Genomic DNA, 8,137 nt, shown 5'->3' with positions numbered 1-8,137 from the left:
TCTGAGGAAAATATTCCTACGAAATCCCGCCCTTGCCAAATGAATTCTGAACTAGTTGAATTCTGCAAAAAGGAGATTGATAATCTGTTACAAAAGCGTTTGATAAAACCTTCCAAGTCACCTTGGTCTTGTACTGCTTTTTATGTTAATAATGCAGCAGAGAAAGAACGGGGTGTTCCCAGGTTAGTTATAAATTATAAACCGTTAAATATTTTTTAAAATGGATCAGGTATCCTATTCCTAATAAAAGAGACCTTCTGTCAAGATTATATGACGCCAATATATTTTCAAAATTTGATTTAAAATCAGGGTATTGGCAAATTCAAATATTTAAAGAGCACTCTTATAAAATTGCTTTTAATGTCCCCTTTGGACAATACGAATGGAATGTGATGCCATTCGGTTTAAAAAATGCCCCCTTTGAATTTCAAAAGATTATGAATGATATTTTCAATCCTTATCTGAATTTCACTATAGTTTATATTGATGACATTCTATTCTATTCAAAAACTCTTGAAATGCACATCAAACATTTAGACATTTTCAAGAAAATAGTCATTCAAAATGGTTTGGTAATATCTAAACCTAAGATGAGTCTTTTCCAAACTGAAGTCAGGTTTTTGGGTCACCTCATTTGCCAGGGAAAAATTACTCCTATTCAGCGATCTATTGAATTCGCATCAAAGTTTCCTGATATAATCACTGATAGAACTCAGTTACAACGATTTTTGGGAAGTTTAAATTACATTTCCCCTTTTTGCAAAAACCTGTCTCGCGACCTAGCTCTGTTATACGAAAGGCTGAAAAATTATACGAAAGACTGAAAAAGGACCATAAAAGACCTTGGACTGATAGTCTTACAAAGCTGGTCAGAACTATCAAGGAAAGAGTTAAGTCTTTGCCTTGTTTAACTCTCGCCAATCCTGCGTGGCCTAAAATAGTAGAGACAAATGCGTCCAACATGGGTTATGGAGGAATTCTGAAACAAATTAACCCTCACGATAAACACGAATATCTTATTCGATTTCATTCAGGAAAATGGAGCGATGCTCAACAAAAATATGCCACGGTAGCTCACGAAATGTTAACTATCGTTAAATGTGTTTTGAAGTTTCAAGATGATTTATACAATCAGAAGTTTTTAATAAAAACAGATGCCCAGTCAGTCAAGTATATGTTTGACAAAGACTTTAAACATGATGCGATGCATCTAAACTTATGTTTGCAAGGTGGCAGGCACAATTAGCCCCTTTTGATTTTGAAATTCTATATAAGAAAGGTAGTGATAACTCCCTCCCAGACTTTTTATCAAGAGAATACATTCAAAATGAGTGAATACAACAGTTTTTCAGATAGAGATAATGATATTCCCATCTCTATGTTTTTTACTGAAAAAAGATTGATAACTATCTTAAAGGTTCTTCCTCTCAACAGAGATATGAAAGAACTCATTTGCTGGAAAATTATAGATGGAATGTTAATAGACATGTTCCAATCTCAAATAATAGAACACTTATTATGACACGAATTTGATCTAAAACTCATTGTTTCATTTGCAGAATGGAACCTCCTTGGATAACTAAGGGAAGAGGCAGAGGTAGAGGAAGATCATCCTCAGTAGTCTCATCAAGATCGTCATACGGATCTTCTTCATCATCCAGCACTCCTATTATACAGAGAGGAGGAATGAGTTTAGTTAAACTAAATTCAAAGACTCAAGAAAAAGCTTCTTCGTCGATACATCTGGACGATATTCCAGACAGCGACCCATTATATGCTAAGCTACAAGAATATATAAACCAAAAGCAAAGTAATACTTTTGCTTCCATAGCCAAAGATGATACTATTGATGATATGAAAACCTATGAAAAGGTAGAAAAAAGAGAAATGATATTTCTCTTAGAAAATTCTGATATACAGAGAAAAGAAGAACCCTGGAAGATATTTCAGAGGTACTTAATTAATGGGCTATACTTCCCGGGCGAGTCATACAAAACTCGGAAGTATTATGAAACTTTGCTGATAAGCACAGGTGTTGAATTCCAACACTTTGCAGGATACAACATAGGTGAGAATGTTTATAACTTCTCCAAAATGATTATTAAACAAATCATTCATATTGAAGATTGGGGAATCTCCTCAATGACTGAAAGACAGATTAGTCTTAACAATATTAAAATGAGTTTCACATATTGGGATTATATCCAGGCCTTCGATAAAGTCCTCTGTTATAACAATGAGAGACATAAACATACTTGGTTCATAAAAGTATGTGCAAAGATATTTGCCAGTCCCATACCTAATTGGTTTCTAAATTGGTGGTCATACCACGGGCCAACAATAAAAATATTGCCCGAACCCTTTCTTAAGTTATACAAAGAATGGGTGAAGATCTCCCAGATCTTAACCGATTATATCAGCAAGAACATATTTCTTATTTACAGCAGATCGAACAGATATGTTTCTTTATAGAGTTCTCTGTTCCATGGATCCACAAATGGGTTCCAGAAGTGGATTTTACAGAAGAACAAATCCCCTGTTTATACCGAACTTATTACAATAACTTCTGGGATAAGTTAATGAAAAAGGATCCACAAACAAAGTCAATATATGGACAAGAACTGTTGGATCAAATTGCAACAACTATTAAAGAATATAAATCAATTCCTAATAAAGGAATTATAATCGATGAATCAGTCACAGTAAAACATATGGCTCGGAGGATTTCTAATCATGATGAAGAGGAGCAAAATAAAATGATTTTGGACTACCTAGAGGAGGTAAAAAGGACTCTTTTTACAACTTTAAATCAGTATGCAAAATCAGATTCCTCAATGCGCAGTGAGGCTAGTGAAGATATGCACGAAGCCCAACAAATTGAAGAAGAAGAACCAGCAGAAACGCTGAAAAAGGCTGAAGAATTTTTGGCTAAGCTAAGAGACAAAACTTAGTGGAGCACTAACAGCAATACCAACAGTGGATGTACTGTTCAAGATAAGCACTACCAACAGTAAATATACTGTTTAGGTCCCACATAAGGGACCCCCTTTTACTATTCCTAGATGCCTTTTTCTATCTATAAATAAGGGCATTTTATTTTGTAAAGAGCAGGTTTTAGAAACCAACTCTTCTCTCTACTCTATCTATCTCTTGTAAAAGCTTTCATAGTGTGTTTGTATTGTGAGTTTGCCGGACTTTGGCCGGAAAATAAAACTATTCCCGTTTGTTCCAAGGTATTTCTTCTTTCTTACTTCTTTACTATTTCTCCTGTTTAAGCCGATGATCGGCTAAAGACTTATATCTATGCCGGATAACTAACATTAATTTATATCTACCATGAAAGATCTAGACTTTATTTAAATATGCATAAATTCATCTATAATTTCTTGACTTGGTTCCGAGATGGTGGTACAGTCAGACTCAATACAACAAGTTAATGGCTTTGTCTTAGCCAGCCGTGGTCTTAGCCCGCAAAATATGAGTTAAAAGGGCGTTTCATACCCGGTTAGAACCGCTAGACACATGGGCTCATTAACAATACGTATTCGAATCTAGACAGATCCCTTGCTTGGGTAAAAGGAATTAATCCTTCCATTCAGTCATTAATTATTTATGAATTTGTATGTATTTCGATTCGAAGTATTTATTTCGGATGTTAACAAGCTAGATTAAAGATGACCGCGCGGACTACCGCCTGTCTTCTGAGATCCTGTTTCGTTGGTATCAAAGTTATTCATACTAAAGATTTCAAGTTGTAAATAATTCATATGCTTTTGTTTCATTTCAATCAAAGCATTTATATCACGAGAAACAGGTTCAGTGATGAAAGTATAACTAATATCACGGTCCTTATAAGTAGCTGAAAATCCTTTAGCATTTATATTAGTAAAAGGATAAATAGCATTTATAAAAGGAGTTCCTAAAATGATAGGAGGATATAACTGATTTTTTACCAAGAAAAAGAAGTGAGGAATACAAACTTTATTTTGGCAAATACGAGTGATAGACAATTTATACTTTATATCTAAAGCATGACCAGATGCGGATTTAACCATATGAGTAGTTTTTTCAAAATATTTAGTAGGAACAAGTCCTTCTTGAATGCAGCTAACATCAGCTCCACTATCAATCATGGCAATATTAGATATAGAAAAAGAATTATCAATTAAAATAGTACATTTAACATACCATTTATGGGCTGTAACAACTTGCATCATTCCTAAAAACATGTTTTGTATAGGGTCATTACTAGTTGATTTAGCAAGAGTATTATCATCAATTTCGTCATCAACCTTATTTTTACCTTTACTATTAGCAGACTCAATTTGAGTAATACGGTGATCACAAATAATATGATTTTGTTTAAGAAATTTAATTTCTTCTTTCAAATGCTCAATTTCTCCCTTTAAATCATCAAAAGAGGAGTCACGAATTACCGTAGTTTGTTTTGATGAAAGTCTATTCTGAACTTCAGATAAAGAGTACGGAGCAGAATAAACAAAGTCATCTTTACCCCTTTTATCATCAGGGCTATTGTGCGCTGTAGAGCCTGAAGAGCTAGTTTTACTAGCTGCTAATTGAATAATCCGTTCACGAAGAGTGTTATCAGTAACTTCTTTAAGAAGTTCTATGACATTGTCTGAGGTTATGGTGAATAGGTTCATATCCTCGAATTGAGATTGTAGCTTGTAGAACTCGCCATGTTCACAATTACAAACATCACCATGACATTTGCAAGCATCATTTGAGTCTTATTGATCTTTAGAAGACTCAGGTTTTTCATCTTCTGTTGAATAACTTGCTTCAGAATCTTCGTAATCTGACTCGGAGCCTAAAGTATAAAGAAAACTATAAACCTTTTCTTGAATATCTTCATCTAGTTCTAAAGCTTTAAGCTTTTCTAGTTTGCAATTTGGAGCTATATGTCCAAACTTTCCACACTTGTAGCATTTGATCTTATCAAGATCTCTTTTTGACCTATTTTTCGTAAATCTATGAGACTTACGAGAAGCTTTCCTTTCTTCTCTTTCTTCTCTAGATCTCCTCCTGGATCCTTTTCTCCTATGATGAGATTTATGGTGTTCAGACTTAGAAGTCTCTTGTTTGGTACCTTTAGAAACTTCTGGTAAACCAAACTGTGTACAGAAATCTCCTAATTGAGATTTTTCCCTAAGCTTATCCATCTTAAGTTGTCTAGATAGTTTTAACTCGTTGCATAGATTTATGCCTTCTTGTGTACAAGCTCCAATAAGCTTTCCATATGTATAATTATTATAAGGAATGATCCCCTGCGGATCTCTTAGAGTCTTCTTAACTCTTTCCGCAAATAAATGTGGTAAGCCATCTATGAATTTGGCTTTCCAGAATTCTAATCCATTTTCGAGAAGTTCCATTTCCCGATTAAGATAAGTATCCTTATACCATCTAAACTCTCCTAAATGTCTACATCTTAGTCCATTAAGAAGGGATCTGACGGTTTCATACTGGTTGGTGAATCTACCACTAAAATGTTCTAGGATGGTAAGAACCAAAGTATAAACAGCATCTTCTCTGTTTGTAACTAAGGCAAATCCTAGGTTATCAACTCCTTCAGAGGCAGCTCTAGCATTTATAACTGCTGCTTTAGCCTCTATAGCCATATAGTTGTCCCACCAGCCTCTTAATTGACCAGTAAAACCAGCAATAATCATTTTGCAAATAGTCCTATCTGTGTTATTAACACTCTTGCAAATGGTAGCATACATAAGCATTCTATGGACCAAGATTGTTAACTGCCTATCTGTTAACCCATCTAGGTTCCATTCATAAATCTCACTTCCACTGTAAGAAGTGTTTGTTTGATTCCAATCTCTTTCTTCTATAAGAACATCTTGTGGGGTAGGTCTAAGATAGTAGTATGTTTGCATGCTAGGTTTTCTAGCATAACCACTATTCTTTTTAGGATACCCACGAAGTTTATTAACTTTCATTTCCACTTGTTTCTTAAAGTCGAAAGTGGCTTCCATTTCATCTGCAAAATCTTCCGCAATACTGATAGGTTTTGCACTTGCTCCGAATTCTGAAAACTTCTTATCAAGAAGGTTTTCTAGATCATGAAGAGGCCTAAGAATGAAATCCTGTATCTCAGGAGGCCTTTGGATAGGTACGTCAGGCTGTTTTGACGTAGAAGCCTTTTCAGGTGTAAATTTTTTCGCTTTAAGTTTATCACCAATTTGAGTTATCAACGAGATAAGCTGATCTAACTTATTATCAAGAGAACAAATATGTTCACCAATAACTTTAACATAAAGACCCAAATAATTATTTTGAGAAATAATTCGATTAATCTCATTGATACTTACTGCAGCAACCTCACTTTCAATAAAGTTTTGAAAAGCAGCAAAAGTTATACCTGTATTATTTGGTAAAATAAACGGAGCTTGAGGAGGATAAACAGATTTAATAATATTGCCTGTCTCATCTTTATAAGATCGCTCAAGAACATTGATGAATAAAGGTAAGTAAGTGGTTATAAACCAAGGTACAAAAAACATAATATGATTATGTAAAGCACAATTTTCATAAAACTCTTGAGAAATATTATTTAAATCTTCTTCACTATAAGTGTCAAAGAACCAAGTTTTGAACCTGTTCCCTTTTTTATCTGAAAATTCATTTTGAATATATTTTCTCGCCAGTGAACCTGGACTAAAATCAATTTGGTGTTCAGTCATCATTAACTATCATTAGGGTCAAATTCCATTTCGGAATTGGAAGGGATATCTCTATCAGAAATATCAGACGATTTATCATTAGTTTGAACAATATTCAAACGAGGATCAATTTTTATTTTTGATTTATCTGAAGATATAACAGTCGATAAAGTATGTAAAGAAGCAGCGCGGTTTCTGGCTGGACCGGGATAAAGAGGTTCAACAGGAGAAATATGTTGAATAGCCAGGCGTCTATCGGAAGCAAAAGAGTGTCTATTATAAGGGACACTTTTATCATCAAACTGTACACAAATTTTTCCATCGGAATTTTGACTGATATGAGAATATTCAGAATTAGTGGCCGCATTAGCCAAGTGTTCTTGGGGTATAACAGAATCAAGAACCCAAGTAGTTGGAAAGTTAATTTCTTCCCATTTTATAGGTCTTCTAGTAGTGACCTTAGATCTGGCGAAATTAGTTTCTACCAAAATAGTTTGATCAGATGTATCATATAATTTACATCTAGGATTTAGAGTAGCTAGTAATTTAAAATAAATTCTATAAGACAAGCAAATTAATTCAGAACCAATTGCATAATTATAACTATGCGTTTTAACGTTTAAAGTTAAAGCATCTAAAATATTAGAATCTGTTAAAGATAATTGCAGATTAGGTTGAGCATTAAAATAGACTGGGCCATAAGCAACAGTAGATTCTATCGAACCCATTAAAGATTGTCTAAAATTCAAGTTTCTAGCATCTCGTAGAGCTGCTAAGAAGGTTTCCGGTAACCCTTTAAGAGTTAGCGGTTTGAAAGCAATCTGAACCATGCCAATATGCAAAAATTTATATTGAGATCTATAAAATTCAATATCACGTTTATTTAATAAACGAATCGTTTGCTCAGAAGAATTCAAAGCTAAAGATTGCTCAGTCGTTTTAATTAACTGTTTATTTGAGATTTTATCAAACCAACCATAATCATAAATAGTTCTAATATTCACTTTCGGAATAGTCCATTTGTTTAACAAATCAAGATTTTGAGGTATATCTACCTCTTCTAAACGAGTACTTTTAGTACTAGTATCTCCTAGATCCATGATCAAAAGAGAGAAATATATCTATGCCGAAATACTTTAACCTTTTATTAAATACTTACCATGAAAGTTCCTAGGCTCTGAGATCCTGAACATGAAATTGAATATGAAATAGAATTGGATAGGAAGAGGGCTATGAATTAAACTAATTGAACAAAAGAGGTTATTATTTAAATGATTTAAGGGGAGATTAAGAAAATGTTATTTTCAATTCATAAAATACTATATATAATAAAGTATTTTCATATAAAATTAAATATACCTAAATTTAAAAACATTTAAATAAAGTAGTTATTTCGAGTTTAACTATCAATAAATATAATAATTTAATAATAATAAAAATAATTT

Source organism: Solanum tuberosum, unplaced genomic scaffold (assembly GCF_000226075.1).
Source record: "Solanum tuberosum cultivar DM 1-3 516 R44 unplaced genomic scaffold, SolTub_3.0 scf00471, whole genome shotgun sequence".
NCBI classification, from domain to species: Eukaryota; Viridiplantae; Streptophyta; class Magnoliopsida; order Solanales; family Solanaceae; genus Solanum; species Solanum tuberosum.
This window is presented reverse-complemented; position numbering follows the sequence as displayed.